This window comes from Rhinolophus sinicus, chromosome 18, assembly GCF_057876585.1.
Source record: "Rhinolophus sinicus isolate RSI-liver-muscle chromosome 18, RSI-T2T, whole genome shotgun sequence".
In the NCBI taxonomy this organism is placed as follows: domain Eukaryota; kingdom Metazoa; phylum Chordata; class Mammalia; order Chiroptera; family Rhinolophidae; genus Rhinolophus; species Rhinolophus sinicus.
In genome coordinates, this window is record NC_142518.1 from 30,561,419 (window position 1) to 30,587,780 (window position 26,362).

At 56.7% G+C, this 26,362-nt stretch overlaps 1 protein-coding gene across 10 annotated transcripts in view; it reads right to left on the reverse strand.

Moving 5' to 3' along the window:
* Positions 1-26,362, reverse strand: part of BCOR (BCL6 corepressor) — a 113,631-nt gene that overhangs the window by 33,326 nt on the left and 53,943 nt on the right. For 2 of the 10 annotated variants that reach the window (XM_074323211.2, XM_074323205.2), the window contains exon 1: positions 10,619-10,941. The exons of 3 other annotated variants lie outside the window; for them this stretch is intronic. The gene's annotated coding sequence lies outside the window, so the exon portion shown is untranslated. Of the gene's footprint in view, positions 1-9,841; positions 10,169-10,618; positions 11,419-11,583; positions 12,000-26,362 lie in introns of those variants that run through there. 5 more of the 10 variants (XM_019747886.3, XM_074323209.2, XM_019747885.3 and 2 more) reach the window with 5 other exon arrangements.

The window sequence follows — 26,362 nt, forward strand, 5'->3', positions numbered from 1 at the left end:
ACCCCTCCAGACAGGGACACTCATGACCCCAAGAGCCTTCTCCCTCTTAACAAGTTCCTCTGCCTAACAAATTCCCTAAAGCACAACACACAAACCATCCTGCACCTCCACCCCAATCCTGGGAGCCAGAGGTGTGTGTTGGGGCGGGGGAGGGGAGGTTTGCTGCTGAGCTTTCTCTCATCTGAGGACGCTCTCTGGCCAGAAAGTGGTGGCCACCTCTGCAGCTCTCGGAGGGCCTGCATAGTGTGCGCTTTGTGTAAGTGCCGAGGAGGCGCAGCGCTGCTCGTGCACCAACAGCTGTCACATTATTTGCACTCGCTGTAAACAGCCTTCACATTCCCCCCTTACCACATAGTTAAAGCCAGACTAACAATCCACAGTTCGAGATCAAACCAACAACAGCAGCATTGTGTCTGCCTCGTCGGCCTTCGCACCAAGCCCAGCAGCTGGCAGGTTTCTCCGGAACAAGGGACCCCCCCTCCCCCCACCCCTCCATGCTCAGCCAAGGCTAGCCAAGGCAGTATGCGGTTGTCGCTGACTATTGTCAAAGCAAAAGAGCACAGCCATTTCACCGAGGTTTTGGTGTGGTTTATCAGCCTGCTCCCATAGTTTTCTCTTCCTGGTGGCTTGGGAAAGCGCCCCTCCCCCAATTCCTCAGCTGGGAATAAAGGTTGTTCAGACTCCCAGGGTCGGTTTCCATGCTCAGCAAGCATGGGCTGGCCTGCCCAGGCCATGCTTGGGGTCTAGGCAGGGAGGCCTGCAGCTCTCTTGCCATGTCACAGCGTTCAAGCAGCTTTGCGCTTTCTGTAGCCCCTTGTGTTTCGGAAATTGTCCAACTCCCTGAATACTTACTGGCCGCCCCACTGATCAAAATGTCTCCTTTATGATTTTTGGTTAAGTCGAACATTTCCATAATCGTCATTATTAGCGCAAATTACACGCCTAATCGGTCCTTAAATAGATTTTAATTAAATAATCATACAAGGCTCATTTTATGACTTAAGAAAGGCATTACTTTTCGTTATAAACTTTCCACCAGGATATAGAATAACGATAGCAGACAAATACTTATTCTTTGAAAATCACCAATAACTGATGGGCAGAGTATCATGAAACAGACCTGGTTTCACCTTCTGGAATCTGTGGTTGCCCAGATATACCACATCTGCACAACTTTCCTCCTGAGAAGAGAGAGGGGATGTCTTCCTCCAAAGCATTACTTTTGTCTTCTCTTGGGGGCCAGCAGAAACCACCCCCAAATGCTACTTTTCCTTCCCCCATCTGATAGATTTCTCCAGCTAGAAAACTCCCCTAGAGACCACTCCTCTCCACCCCCAGACGTTTTCTACCCCTTAGTCTGCTAAGAGTCTGGGTGCAAAGCAAGCAGGCTGTGCTTGTTAAATGCTGTGTAAAATGCTGTTAATAAAATAATAAATACAAAGGGTGGAGGCTGTTGGTTCCATGGGTGTTTTGACTGGCAATGCCTTGGCACTTGTCATGTGTTTATGGAAGGGCAGACAATTCGAGGAATTACATAGTTTGGAGATTTCTGTACTTCATTTATTCTTTCCTAAATGACCTAGGCCTAGAGCTATTTCAAGTTTGCATTTGTACAGAACTGTTAAATGCCCAAGAGTTTCTCCAATTAAACCAAGTTTTACACCAAAGCTGGAACATACATACTCTCAGACTTGCCTCATTCCACCTCAGCCTCTGTTGCTTGAAAAAACAAACAGACCCTCAACAACAACCCCCTGTCCTGGCTCTCTCCACCTTCACCCCACTCTGGGGGCACCCAGGGCAAAGGTTAAGGTGTCTTCAGGTGACAGGCAAGGCCCTGGTTACACACTGTGGAAAGCACCACAGTTAGGCACATCCTGGACATGCTATACCTCTAAAATAGTGAGCTAAGATGGGGGTAAAACTGCTGGCCTGGTAAAACCCACTGTTCACGAAACAATGTCAGCAAAGGCTGGAAGGCATTCTTTAGAGAGGGACCAGGGATTCGTGCCTACTGAAGCTCTTTCAGCACAAAGGCTTTTAGGGGAAGAAGGGAAAGGGGGGGGAGGAGGAGAGAAAGGGAGGGCTCCTGTTTCAGAGCAGGCATCCCCTGAGAGTCAAGAACCAAGTGTAGCTTCAATCAAACGCTGACTTCCCCTCTGGGAGTTGAGTAGGAAACCTGATCACAGTAGCTTACTACCGGCCTGGATCCATACAGGTCTGGTTTTCTTCTCATGCTAGTAATTTTTTTAAATACATATCGATATAAAAGAAGCAATCCCTGGCAGACTTTATTGAAAACCACACTGAGCCCTCATAACATCCGGACTTAATCCCTATCAAACAAACCACAGCACCTCTGGCCTTTGCAGCAGGCCACCCCCTTTCACCTCTTCCAACCAGGTCTCTCCCTTCCAGCCACTGCTGTTTCCTCCCCCAAAAGGATGGAAAGACTCGCCAAAGAGCACCCAGATACCGGTTCTGGAATCAATTCCTAACCATCTAATGATCCCACTTAGGGGGAAAAAAATCCAAGTCCTTTCATATGGAACCCTTTAAAATGCAGAATGCAAAGAACTGTAACAAAGGGAGAGAGAACTCATGGAGGTGGAGCTGGAGAAATATCCTTGGGGATACCCTGGGAGGGGAACTTAACCTGCCTCCTCGGTCCCCAGACTGTGGTCTCAGGGGCAGAGGGGACTGGAAGAGCAACCCATAGGAACATTGACCAGTCATTCAAAGCAGTCACTAATCCTCGGGGGCCTACTATGTGCCAAGCATTCTTCTTTGATCCTAAGGTGGATAATTATTCCCAGTCTTACAAATGAAGAAACTTACTGAGGCTCAGAGGCCATAAATAACTTGCCCCCAAGGTCACACAGCTAGTAAAAATGGGCCACGGTCAAACTCAGTCCTGGAGTTGCGGAGAGGAGCCAATTATTGGTCTAATTGTGCCATTTGAAATCCCCTACAAGATCGGAAGGCTTCCTTAGGCCTTGTTACTCAACTCCAGGGTAAAAGGATAACCTTTAACACCTAGGCAACTTGGTCCACAAGGAGCCTGGAACCCAGATGCTCCTACACCTAGTCACCTTTCAGGCCATTTTAAGTCTTATGCAACACTCCCCCCCCCCCCATCTCCCTACATTGGAACCAACAAGGCTCCACTTTCTCCTCCTCCAGGAGCCCAGAATAGGCAGGGTAACTACTCTCAGGTCTCTGCAAAAAGTGCTGGCTCCTTGGCACTAGAACTCACCTTGCCACCCTAGTTTTGCCACATAAAGCAGTTAGTGAAAATATCTAGATAGAGCAAGAGCCCTTTGTAAAGAGTGCCTACACCTTCCTACCTTTCCTAGGATTTTAAAGAAAAACTCCTGGGGCCCAAGTGTGGTGGGGGACCGAATTAAGATGCAAGTGGCTTGCAAGATGCCGGGCCTTACTGGACCCCGGGGGGGCCCCACAAAAAAAGGCCTTTCCTTTCCCCAATTTCTCGTCCCACAAGCAAGGTGTCGGTGCCTATCCCCAATTTCCAGGTCTGCCCCAGGCTTTCAGATGCTCCGGGAACTACCCACACCCGACGGCTGTCTCCAGCTCGGCTCGCTGGGGACGGGGACCCGCAGGGGCATCCGACCGGTTGCTCCTCTAGAGGCTGAGGCTCCGGATGTGCGAAATGGCTCCAGGAGCGACTGAACGGGCAAGGGCCTGGGCGCAGCAGGAGGGACCGAGGCGATGGCGGCGCCGGATTCTCACCCTGCTAGCTCGCCGAACAAGCCCCCGCGGCCCGGATTCCCCCGGCTCCCGGCTTGGGAGTGGCTTGCTTTCGCTCTTTTCCAAAGTTTTCTGCCTCGGAGATCGGGACCGGGTTTCCAGCCCCGCCTCCGGCCCCCACCCCCCAGCTCGGTGCAGGCCCTTCCAACCTTAAGGGAGGCGACACCCTCCACCCCCCACCCCCGGCACCGCGAGATTGTGGCCCGGGCAGACGCCCCCTCCCCCACTTTGGCCACCTGGAGCGGACGGCTTCTCCAAGAGATCGGCGTCCCGCCGAGCCAGGGATGGCTGCGTCCGGGGAGGAACTCTGCAGCCTCTGACGCTCCAAGCCTGCCCGCGACGCGCGTGCAGTACACCCCACACTCACGCGTTCCCCGAAGGACCTCGCGCTCGGGAAGGAAGGGGGAGGAAAGGGAGGGAGCAGGAGGGAGTGAGACGGCAAGGGTTATGGGAGGCTTTTTAAAAAATTTAACTCTTCAGATGGAAGAGTTCTGGGTGTCCCTGGCATGATTGCGAGCGATCGGGTAGAACAATAGAAATGGGGGGGTGCCGGAAATGGTGCAGGAAGACCCCTATAACCCTATAAACCTCTCCTCCCCCTCGCAGTTACTATTAGTATTAAAAGACCTCAGTGCCTTAAATGCAATAGTGCCTGTTTATAACTTTTTCCCGCTGGGTCCCCACACCCTAAACAAGTCCCCTCCTCACATTATGAAACCACAAGGGCAAACATTGCTCCCAAATTTGTGACCTGAAACTCTGGGGCCTCTCACCTGCTCTCCCCCCCACACCTGACTCATCCATCCTCCTCCCCCAATAGTTCCTCTGGTTTGCACCTAGACAATAAATTTAGTTTAATTTAGCTTCCGGTCTTTAATTTTAGCAGGTCTCCTTTTTGCATGCAAATCAATATGGCAATTACCATCTAAAAGCTCGCCCAGCCCCGGGTCAATGTAAATTGATCATTGTCCGCCTTCCACAAAATAACACCGGGAGTCTGTGGTGCATAATGAGATTATACTGGAAACTGTCTTTTAGATCACAAATTATATTTTATGCTGTCAGGATCTTCTCCTAGCGGACTTCCCCGCTAGTCTAATCGCGGGGATACGAGTCCGTGGATGCTGACAGGTGCTGTTGGCTGGAGAGATATATCAAGTGGGAACCCCCATTTCTGAGACCCTCCATTGAGGGCAGGCGGAGATGAGCTTGTGCTGGGAAGGGGGGGGCCGTCTACAGAAATACGGTAAAAAGCATCATTCACTAATTTCCATTCAATACCAAGTCAGATCTCCCCTCCTGAGGAATACACTGGGAACAACTAGCGAAAGCCGTCGGGCCAGGCAGGAAGTCGGTGGACATCCTGGGCCAAGTGCAGGCCACGAAGGTGGCTTGGCCACCCCGGAAGGCGGCCTGAGGAGGCCATCCACTTCTGACCCTGCTGCTTCTCAACTCGGCTGCCGCCACCCAGGCCCCAGCAGCGAAGCCGTCTTTGCACACAGACGGATCCTACGGGCGGTGCACACTGGCAAAGCAGCTGGGGCCGGCCTCTGCCTCCCCGAACTGGGCGAGGCTGAGGCCTGCAAGCAAAAAGGTCCTTTCTCGTCTGGAGCACCGGCCTCCCGCCCCTCTGCGGCCCCCAGGGCACGGGTGTGACCCTGGGGCCTAACAAAGGGCCATCTGATCTCTTTAGGCCTCTGGCTGGCGGGGGAGGGGTGAGGCGCGGCGGCCGAAGTGGACGCGCGCGGTCCCCAACCCCGCCGGGCCTCCCGGCGCCCTCGAGGAAACCATTAAGATGGCTTTGTCAGGGCTGCCGGGCGCTCCAGAGGGCTGTCCTGACAGTCCTGGGGTTCGGTGCTGCCTGCGAGCCTCCCGCCCAGCCGGCCGCCCGGCCCTGCCCCGCCCGACCTTTCGAGGGCTCCACCCGAGTGCAGTCTTCCCAATAAAAGCTGGAATTCCTGGCTGGGCTCAGACAAAGAGGGACCGCGGCAAATCAACACCACGGGCAAACCAAACCCTAGTCTACTTTACACGTGTGCGTCTGGGGTCACAGAGATGCCTGCTAATCCACGCTATGCAGGCTGTCCCTGCAAGGTCTCCTCCAGGGGAAAAAAAAAAAGAAAGCACACCAAAATGAAAGAAACTTCACACTTCTCCAGGTTCTGTCTTTATGGTCTGTCTTTATCAGTCCACTAGGCCCTACACCACCTTAGCAAACAGTTTAGCAGTGCGACTTCCATTCCTCTCTCCTGACCCAAAGTAGAAAGCTCCTCTTCTCTTTCCTCCACCCTCCATCCATTCAAGGTCAAGAACTCAAAATCTCTTAGAAATCCTCCTACCTGCACAACACATTCCCTCTCCCCTCTAGACGGGAAGAAACTATAACCAGAAGTATCTTAATAATCGAGGGCCATTCACCCTTAAGCGAATGCTAGGCTGCTTAGCTAGGCTGCTTTGCCTTCAGGTTCCTTCTAGCCAAAGACACATTATTTCCTTGTGAATGAGGGTGCGAAAGTGGTGGTGTGGCCCACACTTCCATGCCCAAGACGTTCTCACTCCTCAGGAAAGTCCTCCTCAGGAACTGAGTTTTTGTCATTCAGCTGGTGTTTCTAAGCATATATGCAAATAAATACTTTTTCTGTTTCCAAGGGACCCTCTTCACACCTTTAAATGGGCTTTTGTCTCTGGATCAGTTACAGAAATTCTGCCCTAGTTTCCAGCTCAACAAAATCTGGGATTTTCTCTTAGAATATCGCTATGTAGGTCTCTGTACGTGCAAATCCATGTTTACATTTCTTTTGACCAGTTCTTTATCTCTCATGTATCTCCTGTTCCTTGTGGGCACCAGAGCCCAAGTGTCTTGATTTGTCTCAGTACATGTCATCCAGGTACACATCTTAATCTGAGCATTCCTGTCTAACACACACACCTCCTCACGACTTACATTCTTGCGTTGCCTATAGGGTAACTCATTTTCAAGCCAGACCAATAGTGTAAATGTAAGCAGAAGATCCCCTAGACCACAAACCCTGAGAGGAAGGGGAAGGACACAAGAGTGCTACTAATTATTCATACATAGGGTAACCCACCCACTAATTTCAACCCCTGGAAAGAACTAAACCAATGACTGAAGAGCTGTATGAAATTTTTAGGCCAATTCAATATTGATCCCATGTATGTATATACAAATGATAGATCCTGTACACACATCACTGTGCAACTCCTGTTTGGAGGTGGTCTCCCAGCACACATTTGATTCTAGCTCCCCACAAGTTCATGGTCAAAAGTGTGTATTTATAAAGACAACTCAAGGACCTCTTTGCTCCCTCCAATGCATACCTGTACAGTGGCCTGGCATTTCAGGCTAGGTTCTTCTGTCTGCAGCAGTCTTGGTCAGAGGCCCCACCCGACTGACTAGAGCTCTGAGCAGACCTTCCCATACTGGATCTCCCACTTCATTAGGGTCTACATCTGCCATCTCCCAAACTCAGTTCCTTTAAGGGAGGGTGCCCATTGTGTTCACACACACACACCCACTGAGAAGTACCGGGTCAAACTAGATCATCTAGCAGCTGCATTTGGTTTGTCGAAGAATCGAGACCAGTGCACCAGGATGTGAGCGTGCAAGCAGAGGAGAAAGGAAAACCCTAGGCCCAGACTCCTGCACCCCCCCTCACAAGCCGCTACTATGCCTCCAGGAATTTCTTCTGCTAGGTTTTTTGCCCTCACCCAATACACTCTCCCCACCGCCTTTAAAGGGTTAAGAGAAACCCTCGCAGCCTTCCCTCCACCCTGTTCGCTGGGCCCGCAGGCTGGCTCGCTCACTCGCTGCTCACGGGAGTCAGCCACCGCCTCCGCGGCCCGCCCCCCCTTTCCCGTCCTTCAGCCGGGAGGGAGCCTGCATGCCTGTCTAGACCGATCTATCACAGGCACACCAACAACACCCGCGAGAGCGCGGAGACCCTGCCCAGGTCCCCCTGCCCGCACGGTTCCCGGCGGACAGAGCCTGGGAAGCGTGACCGCGCCTGCGGGGTGGAAGGGGCAGCCTACTGGCGCGGGCCGCCCCGAGCGCACCGCAGGTCCTCCCCGGCCCCCCGAGCTGCCGCCAGCCCGGCTGCCGGGGCACAGTCACAGCTCGGCGCGCTGGGCAGTCCTATTTTTATCTTGTCTAATCCCAAACTGGGCGGGGAGCACAGGCGTCGAGCTTAGAGAACAAGAGATAGGCGAGGGAGGCGGGGAGGAGCAGCCAGGCAGCGACGCGAGCCGGAGCGAGTTAAAGACACAGTCGAGGCGACCAAGAGCAGGAAGAAAGAGCGGGCTGCGTGGGCCTCGCGGCACCGCACGCAACACGCCACCGGCGAAGTTACACTCGGCTTCCTTGTCGCCCCTGGCTGCCCGGCCCTCCCCACTTCCCAGTGGCACTCTCCGCAGCCCGGGACGCAGGGCCCCGGCCTGTGTGGGAGGCAGAGGCCCGGCCGGCCCTGCAAAGAGCTGGAGAGAATCGCTAATGAGCTGTGCGGCCCATTGATCCGGAGAACACTTCCTAATTAACTCTCAGTCACCTACTGGTGACAGCGCCTCAAAGGACAGCGCTGGGGCCGTCCGAGCCCCAGCCCGGATCAGCCCGCCGAACGCCTGGCGCCCGAACCCCACACGCTCCTCTAACTACCCCAGGCGATCCTGGTAAGCGGCGGCATATACCCGCACACTGAAGGCGAGCTTCGGTTTAAACCTGGACGGCATATTAATCACCGCCATCTCCCCTCTTCCTCTTTGCGGTGAAATCATGCCCTAAATAAACACAAGAACCAATACTGTAAAGCCCAGACCAGATAACAGGTCGGCAGTGGAGTGGAAAGGGTCGAGAAGCAAAGGTATTCTCCAAGTGTCCACGTATAGGAAGGAGTCTCCGAGGCCGACAATCAAAATGCCTTCCACAAGCAATTCTATTGGCAAAACCGAATCCAACACCTCGTAAGGATTGATTTCGGCCCGTGGTGTCCGTTTCCAGTGCCACAGGAAGTGTCAGACGGCTAGAAATACCCAAGTCTGTCTGCGTTCACCACCCACCACCACCTTCTGGGGTGGGCCATTTCCTCCCCAGGTTTACTCCCAGGACGTTTTAATTTTAAGGATTTTTCTCCAAGAGGCTACCCAGAAAACCTAAAACCAGAACCTCTCCTCTAACCTTCACCCAAGAAAAAAAAAAAAAAAGGGAAGAAAAAACCCCAGCTAAAACCCTGAGCTGTCTAGTCTAGACACAGCGAGGCTGTGCGAATACCTATTTGAAGAGCGCTGGTTTCTTTTTAAGGTTTGTTTTTAAATACACATAACCCTCCCCCTTCCTTCGCTCTGCCATTCCCCAACCCCCCACCCTTCAGACGCCGGCAGCGCGCGCCCTCGCGCGCAGGCACTCTCACAGCCTCTAGCTGGAGATCACGGACTTTCTGGAAAAGATTCATTAACAGCAAATTAAGCGTCGCCCGGCTTCGGCCTACACGCGACCAGACTCTGCCATCTCGGGGACCCGGGGATGTGCCCACACGAGTGTGCGAGCCGCCGGGAAGCCCGCCGGCACCCCGCGTGCCGCGAGCCGCCGGGCTCCTAACACGGCGCCCCAGGGCTTGCTTCGTAAACAGCAGGCGCACGTCGCCGCCGCCCGGAGCCCCCGAGTTGGCGGAGGCTCTGCAGCGCAGCCGCCTGCCTGCTCCCAGCGCGGGCCCCGCGGCGCCTCGCCCTCCCCGCCGCGGCCGAGGATCGCGCTTGGGTGCGCAAGTTCCTCTTCGCCATCCGCCTCAGCGCCGCACGCCCTCGAAGTGGGACCAACTTCCTTCGGTCACAGACTCGCACATGCCCTACAGGGCTTCCCACCATCTCCGCGGCCCAGCGGAGGGCTCAGGTCTCGCCCCCCCCCCCCACACCACCCTGTTCTCCCTCCCCTCCACCGCCCCCGCACATCCTACCCCCAACCCCGAGGGCTCAGAACTTAAAACCTACCCCGAAGCGGAGAGAAGGTGGAAGGGGGTCGCGGATAGAGATTTTACAAAAACATTTACAAAACAAAGCGTCTGACCTGGCGGGCGGGTGGACTGGCCGAGTCGGAACCCCTCGCTCTGGTCGATTTCCTAGTAGTTTTTTCTTTTTTAAAATCCACGTGATTTGCGTTTTTGGGCGAACCAAAAAACACAACAAAAAAAACCCAAAACGCCCGGGACTCCCCTCTCGAGTTGAGCGGCGGTGGCGGCAGGTCGAGTTCGGCTCGGCGGGGGCGCCCGCACACGCCGCGTTCCACTAGGAGGAACGAGCGGCCCCCGGAGAGGCGAGACGAAGCGGCAGCGGCTGGGGATTTTTACAGTTCTTTCCCGAGTCGAAAAAGAAAGCAGACGGGTGCCCGCCGCCCTCCCCTTCCTGCTCGCGAGCTAACGCTGTGCCGAGCTTCCCAGTTTCCAGCCCAGCTCTCCCCCCTCCCTCCCGCGCCTAATTCGCAGCACTCAGCGGCGACCGCGCTCCCGCGCACGCAGACATACAGGCTGCAAACTTCCACTCGCCGAACTCCCTGCTCTCTTCCCGGCCCCCCGGGAGGCGGCAGGCCCCCCGCCGCGCCCCTAGCCTGGTGCCCACGCGGGGCCGCTTAACTTGGCTGCATTTTAAATAACTTAGACCTAAGAAATAAAAACGAAAGCGAGCACAGCAGCTAAAGGGAAATGCAAGACGAAAGCTTCGTGGGGTACGCGAGAGAGTCGGAGGAGCAGCCGGCGGCGGGTGGGGGCCCCGCGGAAGGGGGCCGATTGCAACCCGCGACGTGCCCGCCCTCCCGCCCTCCCCGGGGAAAGGTGTTCCGGGCACTGACCTGAAATCCCTGGCCGGGGAGTAAGCAGAGAGCCCGCGATCCGGCGCTTTGAAGTTTACCCCCCCGAGCAGAGTCGAGGCGGCAAGGAGCCAGGGGCGGCTGGGTAGGTGTGCGAGGTGGGGGCAAAGTGGGGTGGCTACAGTAGCGAGCGGAGATGGAGCCGGGCCGGGGAAGCGGGGCGAGCAGCAAAGTTTGCCGTCCCCGGCTGCTCGCAGCCTGCTCGCGGCGCCTGGCTCGCTCGCCTCCCTCGCCGTCTGCTGCCAGCCGGCTGCCCTCGGGGTCGGCCCCGCGGAGGGGTGGGCTCTGAGCGGGGTGGGAGCGGGGTGGGGGCGGGGCGGGGCGGGCTCAAAGCCTCCGGGCAGGTGGCGACGGCCCCCAGCGATCCTCCGGGCTCCCGCGGCTAAGCCGGGCTCGGTCGGGCTCAGCAGCTCCCGCGCCAGTGCTGCTGCCGCCCGCTCTCGGGCAGGAGCCCCAGCGCCATGTTGATGGATCGCCGCGAGCGCCCGCTCGGGCTGGGTGTGTGTGAGTGTGTGTGAGAGTGTGTGTGTGTGTTGGCCAAGTCGTCCCTGCGCGGCGACAGCGCGGCTTGGGCTCCCCGCCCGGCGGCTCGCGGGCTCCCCCTCCGCCGCCGCCGCCCGCCTCGCTCCCGCTCTCGGTCGCGGTCTGGGTTCCGGCGCGTCTCCTCCGCAGCCGCTGAGCTCGGCCGGCGTTCAACCAGGAGCGTAGCTTTGCCTCACCTTGCCGCTGGGAGCCGGGGCTCCGACTGCCGCCGCACGCCGCGATCCCAACGCGTCCCCCCTCCCCGTTCCCTCCTCTTCCTCCTCCTCCTCCCTCCGCCCGCCCTTTCTCCCTCCCTCCCAGCAGCCGCCTCCCCTCCCCCCTCAGGCGCAGCGCTCGGGCGACAGCCGCCCGCCCGCCGCCTCCTCCAGCTCTCGCAAGTTTGAGCTCCCCCAGCCTCGGCTCACCCTCCGCTGCGGCGCCTAGGCTGTCGGCTTTCGAAGGGGTGATTCCTCAGGAAAGGTTTTCCTGAGTTGCCCCAGACGTCACCGATTCCCGGCCTGGCGCGTTTCGCCTCTCGGGGTCCGAACCCCGGACCACTTGGGTGGTGGCTCCCAAGCCCCTGGCCCTCTCCGCCCCCGCTCGAACCGAGTTGGCTGCGCACACCCGGTCCGGGCGCGCGTCCCGGGCGAGCCCCAAACCGACGCGGGCGGCGGCGGCGGCGAGGCTGGCCCGAAGATCCCGAGCCCAGGAGATGGGGGGCGGCGGGGGTGGCTCTCCCAGCCGCGCGCCGAGACTCCCCTCGCTACCCAGAAGGCCAGTGGAGGACCGCAATTACCATAAAGCGCCTCGCACTCTGCTCAGCCAAAGCTGTCAAACCCCAGTGGCAGCCGCCTCTGCCTCCTCTCGCCACCAGCGCTGCGCTCTCCCGGCCGCGCGTCCCTTCCGAGACCAAGCAGAGTCTGGCGAGAGCCCGCCGGCGCCCACTCCCTGCCTGGGGTGCCCCTTCCTCCCGGAGGAGCCTTTTCCCATTTCGGCGTCAAGAACTACCTGAAAACACCGCCACCGGCACCAGTGGCCGTTCCGTCCGAACTCCGCACCCGAGTTCCCCGGACGTTTCAATTCTATGGGAATTGTTTGGAAAGGCGGGGATGGGGGGTGGAAGAGGCAGCCCTTGGGGCCCGAGGAGGCGGGGGTGGAGGGGTTGGGACGGTAGGGGAGCGGAGATCTGCCCGAGTGTCTGCTGGTTCGCGGGCATTTCACAGTGTGCACCTCAGATGGCTGGAGGGTCTGTCCTGGCCCCTAACCTCCGCCTCGGGAGATTATCTCCCGCGTTTTATTTTCCTTGACCTGGAGCAACTTTTGGCTTACACCATTCGCCCCATAAATTTCCACTTGGTAACGTCGTGCTGATCGTACAGCCCGCGCCCGCAGCAGTTAATTCAATTGACACGTATTGAGCTTCTCCAGCGCACCCGGCGCGGCGCTGGGCGCGGGGGGAGGACAGGGGCAGGCAGACGGGAGGGGGAGCAAAGAGGCGAGGTTCCGGCCTCCCCGGAGCGCAGAGCCTCTGGGGAGAGCCGAGAAGGCCCAGTTCTAGAAGCTGGCGGGAAGGGGTGGGAGTGGGGGAGGGGTGTTCCGGCCTAACCGCACCCAAACGGCGGACCCGGACGTCGCGGCAAAAGGTGACCCCATCAGGCTCCTCGCTAGGGTCTTTTCAGCTGGGGATGGGGAGTCTCTTTCTGCCTAAGAACAAGATGGTGCAGGCTCGATGAGAACATCAATCCGAAATGGAGGTGGCTTGTAAATCCACACGGAAAGTTTTAAAATATCCTGGAGTGTCTCCATGCCAAAAATAATCAAAAGCATCTCAAGTTGATTACTAAGTCAAGGTCAAGGCCAAGACAGCTCTAGCTAGCTGATCCCTTTTAAAAATTAGACTTAATACTGACTGCAGGACTGGTGTTAGGTGCGATTTTATTTATTCTGTTTTAGTTCTCAGCACATAGTTATAAAAACAGCCCCTTTCAAAGCAGAAGTGAAACATCTCTACCGTTTGAAACCTGAAACTTTGAGCAGAATTAAATCTTTATACTCCAGAGCTGCTTATAACAACTGATGCAAAAGACAGACAGGCAGGAAAGTGCGCTTGCGAGCAGTGCCCAGCCCTGCTGGGCCACCACCACTTGCAGGACCTGCGCCTGCATGATGGAATGCACGCCTTTTCCTTCCCGTCCTTCTGGAGGTGGATGTCTCTGAAAGCTAACCCACACATTTTTTTAATCTCCGGTAACAAGCAGAAAGACACCTGGACTATTATGCTGTAAAGCTATTTTTTATAAAGACATTTTAGGGCCAGACATTAAAAGTTATTAGACTGAACGCATGCGAGTTACAGACGCAGCTGGAGAAAAGGCCTTTGGTTATGTGTTGTAGCAGCATTTCTTTTTGAAGCGACTCCTTTTATTCAAAACAAATCTAAAATAACCGGGAAGGCTGAAGTTTGGTATTTGTGGGGAAACTCTCTTGAATGTGGTTCCAGGCAAGAAGGCCCCTTGTGCCACTGTGAGCCGCTCGGGAGAGCTGGCCTGGGCGAGTGGGGAGCCGTGCCAGGCTCTTCCGGCTTGGTTAGGCTGCCACAGAGACCCTGGCCCTGTGCCCGGCCACCTTCTCTCCCCCTCCCATGCCTCCCCAACTCTCCCCCCAGGAACAGGGTTATCCCGGAGTTAAGAATTGCATATAACCGTACAAAACTTTTGGAAAAATCCCCGAACCAAGCGAGAGCTCGGAGCCTGCAGTCTCTTGGAGTCCTGTGGCCTCCCGGGGCTGCTGACAAAGGGGCTAGTTTGTCTAACTTTAAAAGTCCTAAGGTTAAAATGAATAGGAAGGGGGCACACTGTAAATGCGAAGGGGCATAGAGGAAGGCTGACTGTGGGAGAAATTTGATGCTGGAGACAAACAGGCCAGTAAATTTGCCTTTGACGTAATTTGCAGCATTCACACACTTTTTTAAAGGAGTCTCGCCTCCAAGGTATACTCGTACAGGCTGGTGGGATTAAGGGGTTTCTCTTCCATCTCCGAGGGACACATTTTCCAACTCTGTGGGATTTTAAAAATATCTTATTAAGGGAATTCTAAGAGGCATGAGTGTGTGTGTGTTTGTGTGTGTGTGTGTGGGGGGGTGCTCATGACTCACTGGGAATTAAAATGTGAGATTTTTCCCGAGGTGCTCCAAGACAGAGGGGAGAGGGGAAGGGAGGTAGTTTATACCTATTGGTCCAGTTAGTTGGAATTGTTCCAGGGAGAAGCAGAACTCTCATGAAGGGCAGTCCTGTCTTAGGTCCCACTCAGGAAGGGGCTCTGGGAACTTGGGACACTGAGGAGCCTGCAGCGTGTTCTGGCAGCCAGGGCCTTACCCTGCTCCCTCCTTCCCAGATCTCCTATGAGCCCCTCAGGAGCTGACCTGAGGGTCAGGCTGCCATACCAGGCACTCAGCAAGGGGAGGATTTCAATGAAAGCAGAGGAGGCGGAGAGAGTCAGCGAGTACCAGCAAGGGAAGGGGGGCGGCACAGGCAGTAGAGAAATAAAGAAACAGGCTCCGAAAGGAAAGGTGCTTGAATTAAGCCGTGGTGGGCCACCCTTCCCCCACCCACCTCTGGTCCCCTTGGAAGGGTCTACCAGGTTAAAACTTAGGGCTCAACCTCAGGTTCTCAGGCACTCTCCTGCTAGATTCTATCCAGGCTCTGCAACTGGACAAGCAGGTAGGCACTTCAGGGAGCAGGCCTGAAGCCCGGCCGCCGTTTTCAGGCCAGGCTGACTGTGCAAGGCCTGCCAAGGCCTCTTTCCACACTTTGAATCACTGTCCAGGCCTAGGGAAATGGCCATGCATCCCATGGTGAGGACCTTACCTAGTGTTTGGGGACCCTGGAATCCCAACATTATGTGTGTGTGTGGGGGGGTATTGTTTGTAACATGTGTAGGATCTAAATGATAAAAGCTCTGTAGACCCCCAATGGTGCCCTTCAGAGGCTGTTCTTTCATTTATGACACTAGTTATTGGAATAGATGGGAGTTGGGCGATTACAGATAATGTATTTTTACTTTACATACTGTGAGCCAGCCTATTAATGTTAACTATTTTAAGAAACACACAAACACCCACACTAACAATCTTCTCTGGTCACTTTGTAAAAGAACTCAGGGCTTACCCAGTGGTCCTTAAAAGAGCAGCTGGCCCACGCTCCAAACATACGGCATCCTTGTCATAGGAATTTCAGTTATCCGGGACATCTCAGGGTAGCTGCCTTCCATGGCAGGAGACCTCTAGACTTAGGGATGGCCAGCTTGAATATGGCGGCTCTTTCTGCCTAGCTTTTGAAGGGTTATTGGGCTATTTGGGTAGGAGGGTCCAAAAGGCAGGCCCAACGGGGTAGCAGCAACTGCCTCTCGGAATTTCTGGTCTGGGCTCCATTAGTGTCAGGCTCTGAGCTCCCCAAACCCAGAGACCAGTGGGTGAACTGCTGTTTACACTGAGGGGCCCGCTGGGTAGATGGGTTTCAGCGGAATAAGCATAAATGCAGACGGCTTCGGGGAGGTCCGGTCTTGCACTCCACCTGGTACCAGCTTAAGAGCCCTCGAAGCCGCCGCGCTTCTGCAGATAAACCCGGCCGCCGCGTCCCGCCCTGGCTGCTTATTTAGCAAGGCGCCCCCAGCTCCTATTTTTACCCGCCCTGGGACAGTGGGGGGAAACGGCGGCGAGGGGCCGAGAACCATCAAACTACTCGGCCGCGGACCCAGCACGCCGGCCTTCCGTCCCAGTCATCTTGGATCCCGTTTAACTCCTCCACTTCCGCGGGACCCCTGAGGAGGCGCACCACCCGGGAGACCGGAGGCATCTAGAAAGCCCCGCTAACTCCTCGCTCGGGGCAGGAAGGGAGTACGGCCTAGCAAATGGAAACGCTGCGCTGATCTGTCTCTAAATACCTCTGAGGTCCCCACCAAGTCAGGCACAGAGGTGAGTGGCGCGGGGTGGTTGTGTCTCAGGAAGGTCGCAGCCAGGAGCAAAGCTGGGGGCTGGCGCAAGGGTGAGGAATCCAAGCGGCCTAATCCGCGGCACTTTTACCCGCTCCCATTCCCCCTCTGGGACCACTCTGCTCTGCCTTCGTCCCGTCCCCCCCGCCCCCCCGCATGATGCTTCCCCATCCCTGTGTCTCCAGTGCGTTAGCAGCCGCGCAGCCACCGGCCGCAAGTGCGGAGGGTGGGGGCACGCGGGGTGGTTTGTGTTGCGAGGCCTGACAGAACCTTCTGTGTGCGGCGGAGGGAGGAGGCTAATGCATAATGCACAGCGCCTGGAAGCCCGGCCATTAGCGGCCTGTCGGTGACACAGACAAACGACTGAGAGGGAGGAGATCCAGCTCGCTCTGGAGTTTAAATATACCAGCGTGGAGGGGAAACGCCATGATTTAAAAGTGTGTTTGCAGACACTCGCATATATTTTAATGATTTCCAGCAGGCCATGCATCCCAGTCTTGCATCCCTCTCCCCAAAAGGAGGATGTATGGTGAGGGAAGATGAAGGCAGAGTGAGAGGCCTCAATCCGAAACCCACCGCCAGCTTTCGAGAGGAGAAGGGGAGGAAAGGTTGGGAAACGCAGCGCGAGAAAGCGAGGCCTAGGGAAGCCAAAGGACCCAAGGCCACCCCCAGAATCCCCCCCCCCAAATCTGGCCATCGAGCCTTCCACCCCAGACTGGCAACTCTACGATGTACTAGGAAAGGCCTGGGGAAAAGAATAAATCCTGCCATCCTTGCTTCCATCAGGCGCCCACATTTTTGAATCTTCCTTTTCCACAGACGATCCAGAGACCTCTTTCCTCCCGGTTTAACACACCAGTGTTTTTTAGCAATTAAGGCGAGAAGGGGGTGGGGATGAAGATAAGCCAATTTTTTTTCCGCCATGCAAGTGCGAAAGATAAGATAACGTTAAGCTGGGGCAAAGCGGCTGCTTACAACCTCCCCTCAGCGATTTTGATCGGTCACTTCTTATCTCGCCAAAATGCTCCTTTCAAAAACTGCATCAAAAAAAGAAAAAGGCTGAAGGGAAGCATTTTCATTTGGAAGTGACATTTAAAACCCACCTCTACGCCTGCAGCCCTCCTCCCATTGGCGGGGCTCTCCAGGAAAAGTCGCACCTCGACTCCAGGGTTTCAGGCTTTCTCGTGGGGGGCAGGATTACTAGTGTAATTAGGCTGAATAAAACCAGGGATGCGTGATGAGGATTTATCCTGCATCCAGCCCCAAGCTCGCAGCTGGGTTTTCCTACTCTTACGTGTTTGTGTTTCACCATCGCGCTCGTGTGTTGAAACTAAACAGGTAGTTATATTTGGGAGAGTCCTATGTCAACACGAAGTGGTTGTTAATGCGAAATAATAAGAAACTGATTTTTACAGGCCCCTAGAAAGGAAGAAGGCATCACACGTTCCAGAACCTGCTAACTTAGCCGAACTGGACTCTCGGGGAGTTTTATAAAAATTCTTTTTCCGCACAAAAATCTCACGAAGGGGTTTCCGGATGAGTTTGTATTGAAGGAGGTTTCGGTATTGAACTCCAAGCCCGCAGGGCGGCCAGTAAATTACCCCTAGCCCCAGAGGCTGGCCCCGATCGCTAACATCAAGGCGGGCGCCCCAGACCAAGTTGATGAGCCTCTGCGCGAACCTCCGGCTCAGAGCTCCAAAGCTCCCACCTCATCCCCCATCCCAGGTTCGCACCTTGGCGCCGGGCACACACTGAGTTTGCCCTCTCTGGGCCGGGCTGCACAATCTAAAGCTCGAGGCCAGCCTCGGCCGGCCGGATTGTCCCCGGGGAGCAGAAACCGCCGAGCGGGGAAACCCCTCCTCTCGCCCTTCCCCGAAGAGCCAGACCGCGCGGCGTAGGCGCCGAGCTAGCGGGCATCCGCTGACAGCCGGGCCTCACGTAAGGCCCACAAGCGACCCATTAGTCAGCCTGAGTTCCCCTCGGGCGAGTCGTCTGGCGCGGCCCCAAGGTTGGGCGCAGAGGGGTGCGGGGCCGCAGCGAGCTGGGAGTGGGGCGGGGGCGCGGGCTCTGCGGGGCCCGGCCAGGCTCGGTTCCGCGTTCCTGGGCCCGCGGGTAAGCTGAGCCGGCGGGGCAGGCCGCTCCCTGGCTGGCGCCGAGACGCCGAGCTGCGCTTCACGTGCCCGCCATATCAGCGGCGGCGGCGAGGGGAGGGGCAGGGAGGAGCGCCGCAGCTCCCGCGGGGTCTCTGGCCCCGGCCTCCTCCTCCCCGCTGGGGGCTGGGCTGGGACCATCTCGCAGCCCCCAGCCCCGCGCCAGCCCAGACTGGCGCTGCCAGACTCGGAAAGGCTCCTAGGGCGCCGCTCCGAAAGCTGCGAGGCGGCGGCAGCCAGGGGAGGGTGCTCCTCGCGGCCGCCCCGGGAACTTCCCAGCCGCCTCGCCGCCGCCGCAGTCACCGGGACCGGAAGCCCTTGCGCCACCCAGAGCAGCGTCCGTTGGCCCCCAGGGCTGTTCCTGACGTGGGCCAGCCGCACTTCATCCTCGATCCCTCCTGGCCCCAGCGGCCGCACTCGCCCTGGGGCATCCCCATTAAAGCCCTCAGGACCCTTCTCGTGCTCCAGTCAGACCTCCCTCTACACCAACCGCCATAAGCCCCCCCACCCACCCACCCACCAGCCCCGCAGCTGGGACGGGAGGCGCGCGGAGCCGCCACTCCGGCCGGGCAGGAACACCTGCTCCCGGGCCCTGCAGCTGGGCGCGTGGTGCCGGGAGAGGCAGCCTACTGTAGTGTGTAGAGATCGCGGAGAAAATGGGGCTCCGAAGCTCAGGGTCAGGAGTAGCCCCTCAGCCGCCCCCATCTCTCACCCCTTCTGTGCGATCAAGCCTGAATCCTAGGAACTGGGGTCTCCTGAGGGTTGAACGGTCACCTCCCGTGGGATGGGGCTCCTGGCCTTAAGAGGTCGTTCGCAAGACAGATGGGGCAAAACCTGTTTTGGGAGCCTTCCCGGTGTCCTCCCCCGCTCTCTAAACCAGACACACTCATCTCCCCATGGCCCCCACTCTAGCCTCGGGCTGGGGACGAGAGTAGGTCATGGCGGCACCGGCAACTCCCCTCCCCCACGAAAGGTCTGGTACGGGGTTCGGGCTTTACCACCCCACGTGGGGAGGGCATAAGGACTCTACCCATCTCCTCCGTGCTCGGAGGAGATCGGGCGGCCCAAATGACCTGCGCCGCTCGCCCTGCTTCACCACCCCCTCCCCCGTCCGGCCCTCCCCAGCAGTCCTGGCGCAGGGCCCGGCCGGGGAAGGCGTTGTTTTGCCAGCGGGAGCCGAGCGAGTGCGCAGAGAAAAGCCTCCCTGCTCTAATGAGAGTGCACACAGCGCTGCAGCGAGGAGGATGATTACCCGGCGGGCGGGTGCGGGGGGGGGCGCGGGCCCCGGCCGCGGGCGGCGTGTGCGGCGGCCCCGCGGGCCCGGAGTCCCCGCCTGTCTGGCTGGCTGCTAATCGCACGCTTTCTGCTGTTACGGAGGCAGGCGGGAGTCGGCGGCCGAGCCCAGCGCCGGCGACTCGGCGGGTGACACGGAAACATGGCGCAGCGCCCCTCCCCCGTCCGCCCTCCCCGCGCTCCCCGCGCTCCCGCCTCCCGCCTCCCGCCTCGCACTTCCTCCCGCCCGCGCGGCTTTTGCAGTTCTAATGCTCTGCTGTCGGCCCAGCACCATTACGCTAGCAGCCGCTCCTCCGCGGCCCCGCGCGTCTTTCGCCTTTGTTTTCGGGATCTATAGAAAACGTTTGCTTTTGTCCCAAGCTCTCGTTAAACCAAACTTGTGGTGGCAACGGAAGGCGGTGCGGGCGGGGAGGGGCCCGGGGATTTTGGCAGCAACCGACCAGAGCGTGGTGGAAACTTCTCTCACTGGGTTCCCCGCCACCCCGCCTAACACTCTACACACACGCGCGCGCGCCTGCGCGCGCGCGCGCGCGCGTGCCAGGCGGCCTATCGACGCTTCCCCTTTCTCCCCCGAGGCCTAAGCGCTTCAAGAAGGTCTGGGCCAGAGGGACTGTAACCAGGGGTGAAGAGCCTAAGGTGCATGTCTGTGAGCCCCAAGTTTTGGGCACTTGGTGGTGACCTGGCTCCTGGCAGTCCTGACTTACCTCTCCCCTTGGTCATTCCGGGCTTTGTATCAGCCGGTGGAGAAGGAAGGGAAGAGAAGTGGTTCGTGTGTGGTTTTTATATTCAGTTTGTTACAATCTCTCACCCGCAACTGCACAGCCTCCTTTATAGGATCTAGGGCGAGAAAGTGCGACCGTAGGCTCCATGGGGGAAAGGGTCAGAATCCTAGGCCTGGGAGCTGGACCGTACTCTACTGGCCTGTTCAGCAACACTCCTACAGAGTGTAGGACAGGAGGGACAGGTCCCTGAATCCAGGAGACGCCAAATCTCCCTCTCCGGAGCGGGAGCGCAGGTCCCCCCTGGCGCGCTCCCCAGTTCAGCGCGCACGCCGTGGCTCCCGCACCTGAGCTGCTCAGGCGGCAATTTTTTAAGCCTGCAATTAAGCGAGGCGTCGCCGTGTCCTCTGCTAGTGTCGATCCTGTCAGTCGCACATGGCCTTGGTGCTCCGGTCCGAGGCCCCGCGATTAGTCACAGGCTCGCTTCGCTCCTTCCCTAATCCGCCTCTGCAGGCAGCCTGGGGACGCGGCCGACTTGGCGCTGGCAGGGAGCCACCGCGCGCGGGGCGGGCCGCCTGGCCAGTACCAGCCCCCGCTGCGCCCGAGCCGGCGCGGGCCCCAGGGTGCAGGCTTGGGACTCCCTCCCCCCTGGCAGCCCCCAGGCTGGGGCGGCGGCGCCCCTCCTCCTCTCGCCCCACTCCCAGGCCTGCGAGATCTATTTGTGTGGTGTCATTTGCATAAAAATAGGACAAGTGTTTCAGTGCGTTCGAACGCGGGAGGCGAAAATCCTTATTGATGTGTCTGTGTGGAGCCCTCGGCTGTCGGAGCGGTTTGATTTAGGGTGTTTGTGTTGCCTTCTGCGAAAAATGAGGAAATCCTGCGCAACGCCTTCGGCGGCCCGGGCCCCCCAGAGCATCCCCTTCTGCGCAGCGCGGAACAGTCAACCCCGTGGACCCCGGAGCGCCGGGTCCACTGCGAGCAGGTTGAGGGCCAGGCGGGCGGCCCATTATGACTCATAAAACCGGGCGGCCTAATCACCAGCTGCCAACCCGTTTACGTGTGACGCTTCCCAATGCTCCCTTCGCCCAGCCCGGGCCTCCAGCGGGTTCGCCCAGGACACGGCTAGAGCCGCTCAGTGGGGGGCTGATCAAGTGGCCTCTCGTTCCCGCGACCCCCGCTCTCCCGGCCTTTGCGCTGCTCGCCAGCAACTCCTCAGCTTGGACAAATAGCTGGGAGGGCGCCGGCCGTGCGGAGCCAGTAAATCAATCATTAACTCCCCAGCGAGACCAGGCCAGGGGAGGGAGCCGTGGCCAGAGGCGAGACTGCGGGGCGGGCGCCAGGCCCCCTCCCGGGGCTGGGAGCGGTTCACGCACCAGTGGACAGGGTGCGTGAAGGCCGATCCCCCCGGGGCCTCCCGATCCCCTCCAGAAGCCTTCGCCAGCCCGGCCTTTCAAGCCCGCACCTCGCCTCGCCGGGCAGGTCGAGTTACTGCGCGGCCCCGGGGCGGGCTTGAACATTAACGAGACGCCCCGGGCCTCGCGGCCTGCTCTCCCCGGGAGAGCCTGCCGCGCTTGGGCAAGCTCCTCGGATCCGGTCGGGCTCCAACAGACTCCGGCTTGCCAAACCAAACTGATTGCCCCCGTGTCGACCAGTCTTCCAACGCCGCCCTCCCCACGGAGCCGACCGTGGGGCGGCACGCAGGGGGTTAAAAATACTGGTTCGTCCTGGCTCCTCCGCTGCGCAGAGGAAGCGCAGATTAAAGTGCTTACGGGGAAGGAAACACACACGCACACTTGGGCCTGGGTCTAAGAAGGCTGACTCGGAGCCGCCCGCCTCGACCCGCTTCCCACACTCCAGGGTACGCGGCGGCGGCGGCGCTGGCCCGCGCGATTCTCTCGGCGGAGCTACGCGCTGCGGGGCCGAGAAGACAGCGGAGAGGGGGAGGGACGAGGGGCGGAAGGCGAGCCCGGGCTGCGCGCCAAGAAGCCCGGAGCCGCAGATTAGTCACCGCTCTGCTCGGCGCTCACGAGTGCGCCCGGGAACCGGGAGAGCAGGAGTCGGCCCCGCTTAGCCGGGCTCCCCGGGCCTGGGCACCGCGGCGCGGGTGACCCCGCTCCCACCCCCGCGCGCGCCCGGCTGGACTGTTGGGGGCCGGTGCTGCCGAGATCTACTTGTCAGTTCAAGGGCAGGACAGAAACTCTGGAAGCAGAAATAGTCTTGCGAACAGGAAATTTCTCATTGACAAGGTGCTGCCCCTCCCCCACACCCAGCTTCAAAACAAAACAAAAACCCAGCGCCAGCAGCCTACACACCCAGCCAGGGCCCGCCGCTGCCTTCGCCCCTCCTCCTCCTCGGCGACCCCCGCGTCTCGGTCGCGGCCCTGGGAGCGGGGAGCTCGCCGAGCCCCAGGCTCCGAGCGCCGGCGGCGGCAAACAAACAGGCCCCGCGGGCCGGCTTGGCTCGGGCCGGCTGAGGGCGCCCAGCTGCCACCCTCTGGGGTCGGGCGGGGGTGCTGAGCGCGGGAGGCTCCGCGCTCTCTTGGGTGCAGAACCCGGCAGAGCGGCTTTGCAGAGCTGCAGGAGGCCGCCAGGTCAGAGGCTCCCTGTGGGGGGAGGAGGGGCGGAGGCCGCGCGGCGCCGGTAACTTGGCGAATCCCGCTGCGGGGACCCGGGAGGGCTGCGAACTCGGCCTGGCAAAGTTCCCGTGAAAACTCCATGTTTAGAAACTCCAGCCGCGTTGCGGGAGGAGTTGGGGGGGGAGCTCCGGGGACGCACCGGGGCTGCTCGCACCCGCCTGTCACTCCCCGGGAGACAGGTCAGCGTCCCCCGCAGCCTAATGGGAAGTCGGGAGGGCGGGGATGGCCGGTGCCCGGGCCCGATCTTTTGTGTATGCCCCTTGTCTTTCCTCCACACTCTAAAGGAAATTTCTAAACCGTTTTATGTATTAAATTAAGCCAGGGGTGGAAGGCTGCCTTTTAGGGACCCTGATATCCAGGGTAATTTCGTATTTGACACATGTAAATACTCAGTACTCTCAGGTAAGGTCAAATTATTTATCATCTTAATTTATATTTCAATAGGCCTACAATTTAGAGGCGCAAAATGCCTCCTTATGAATCATTATGGTCTATTAGGGGAAGTAATGTATAAACAGCACTATTTGGGAGGGAATCACTTATGTTGACATTTAAATGGCTCTTCAATAGTTTAAAAAAAAAAAAAAAAGACAGTGGAGTACCTTTAACTAAATATACAATTTACAAGACCAGAAGCAAAGCCATGAGGAATATAAATTCTTAGGATTTTTATTTATTTCCGATTTTTTTTAGCCTTCCAGGGCACGCATGTCATTTAATCCCATTGGGAAAAGATACAAATTTCAGGCAAAGTGTCATTCTCTCCCCCAGCGATTGGATGGAGAACCCAAGGAACCAGTGAAAATGTGAGTGAACTCCACCAGCAAGCACCCCAATGGGAAGTTTGTAGATCTTCGTACCTCAGTAACAGAATCAACCACTTTCTAACAGTATTGCCACTGATTTGTGAAACATCATAGCTTCCCTGCTGGAGTGGAACCTTGCTGAAGGCCTGTGTTCATCATCCATGCTGGTATTCCCACAGCACCCAGCACAGGGCCTCAAACCATTTTGTCTTTTTCCTACATCTGCTAAAATATCATGTAGAGGCTTTTCCTGGCTGAATTACTGAATTACCCTGTGTATTCATTCCCTTGAATCTCCCTTCTTTAGAATGCCCTTCCTTGACCGCACATCTCCTCCCCCAGCTCCCTATTTGTCTGCTCCCCTGCACATCTGTACTTCTGGAAAGAGGCGTCTACATCCATGTGGCACCTCCATTTCCTTACCTGTGTGCACTCTAAAAATCAGCTAGTTTTGAAGTTATTCTAAGATATTCGGATAAATGCAGCGTTGCAACAGCATAAAATTAGAAACAACCTAAATGTCTGGCAATGGCGTTGATGGTACATGCACATAATGGAATATTCTGTAGCTATTTGAAAAATAAAGATCTGCTCTGTGATTGACCCCTAAGCTCTATTATTATTAAGGGAAAGACATAAGGTGCAGAATGAACTGGTATGTATAGTCTGTTACAATTTGGGTATGTTACAGTTTATGTAAAAACAAAATAGGGGAGAATGGAGACACATGTTTATTCCTATGTGCATTAAACATCTACACTGCTGGGGAGCACCCCCCCACCACCATCACTTTCTTTGCGTATGCACATCCTCCCTTTTACTTTCAGAAATGGGAACTCACTGCACAAGCTGTTCTGTACCTCACCTCTGAAACATATTGCTACATCTTACAGATCATTTTCTATCAGCACATGGAGATGGGCCTTGTTTGTGCCAAGGCTCCTGGAATTCCACTGTATAGCTACATTATCACACTTCAACCCACACCTCCATCCTCCCCAGCCATTCTGCAGAAAGCGCTCAAGATCACCAATCACTTCTTCTTGCCATAAGTGAGGGGGGGGGTGTTTTTTAGTCTTTTAGTCTTGGAAGCATCAACACCCCCTGGCCACTCCCTCCTTGAGCTGCTCTTGGCTTCCCAGATGCTGCATACACATGGTTTTCATCCTACATCTGAGCCTCTTTCTAGGTTCTTCTCTGTGCTCTACTAGTGGCCTTGGACTTGCATCCTCAGTCTCCTCCCCTCAATCTCATCCAGGCCCGTGGCTTTGAATACCACCTATTTGCTGATGACGCTTAATTTTTTTTCCAGTTCCAGACCCCCACATCAAACTGCAGACCTGACATCTCAACTTGGCAATCTGTGTCCACTTTAATAATAATAGCTAACGTTTGCAGAGTGCTGGCAGCACTCTTCTAAGCACTATAATTAACTATTAATCCTTACAATAACCCTATAAGGAAGGTAGAATTATTATCTACATTTTACAGGTGAGGAAATTGAGACAGAGAGGTTACGGAACATTCCAAAGTCACTCGGAAAATGGTGGAGCTAGGATTCAAACCTAGGCAGTCCTACTGTGTTTCCTCGAAAATAAGACCCGGTGTTATATTAATTTTTGCTCCAAAATATGCATTAGGGCTTATGTTCAGGGGATGTCATCCTGAAAAACACTAGGACTTATTTTCCAGTTAGGTCTTATTTTTGGGGAAACACGGTAGCTCCAAAGCCATATTCTTAGCCACACTGCTTCACTGCCACAGAGCATCCCTAAAATTGAATTCCTAAAAGAATGAGTTCATATACAAATATTTGGGTATTTACTAAATGCCAGGCCCTGGGGAAACAGTCAAAAGCAGGACAAACTGACCCTTAAAAAGGAAAGTCAGGGTGGCCAGTTGACTCAGTTGGTTAGAGCGCGGTGCTAATAACACCAAGGTTGCCGGTTAGATCCCCCCATGAGCCACTGTGAGCTGCGCCCTCCAAAACAAAACAAAACAAAGAAAGAGCTCTTTCTTTGGAACCTGCCCTTTGTCCCAGCTCTCTTCCCTGTCAGAGAAAATGTCTCAGCCACTTAAAGCAGAATCCTGACAGGCGGGGAGTCATTCTTGACCTGTCTCCTTCATCTGGCACCTCACCTTCCTCCAGTCCAATGGCGAGGCTAACTCATTCTACTTCCAAATCTTCTATGCAATAAACCTACTCCTTCCCATTCTCCCACATCCCCCTGAGGCCCAGCCACCATCTTCTCTTGCCTGGATTAGTATACAGGATTATTATCCTTTCTGGTGTCTGTGCTGTTATGCTCACCCCATTCCAACCCATCCCATTCCAACACGGCAGCTAGAAAGGTCTTTTGAAAACATGTCACAGGACACTACCCCACTAGTTCCCACTGCACTTACAACAAAACTCAAACTCCTTAACAAGGTTTACCATCCTTGCCACATCATCGCTCGCCACTGTCTACCTCACCCTCTGAGGGCTAGCATAGAGGCCTGTTGTCAGCTCCTTAATAGGCTCTGAGTGTCCCTCCCTGGCCTGTCATCTCCCCAACAAGACTGTACACTCTGTAAGAACAGGGTACATCATCACTGTGAACTAAGTTTGC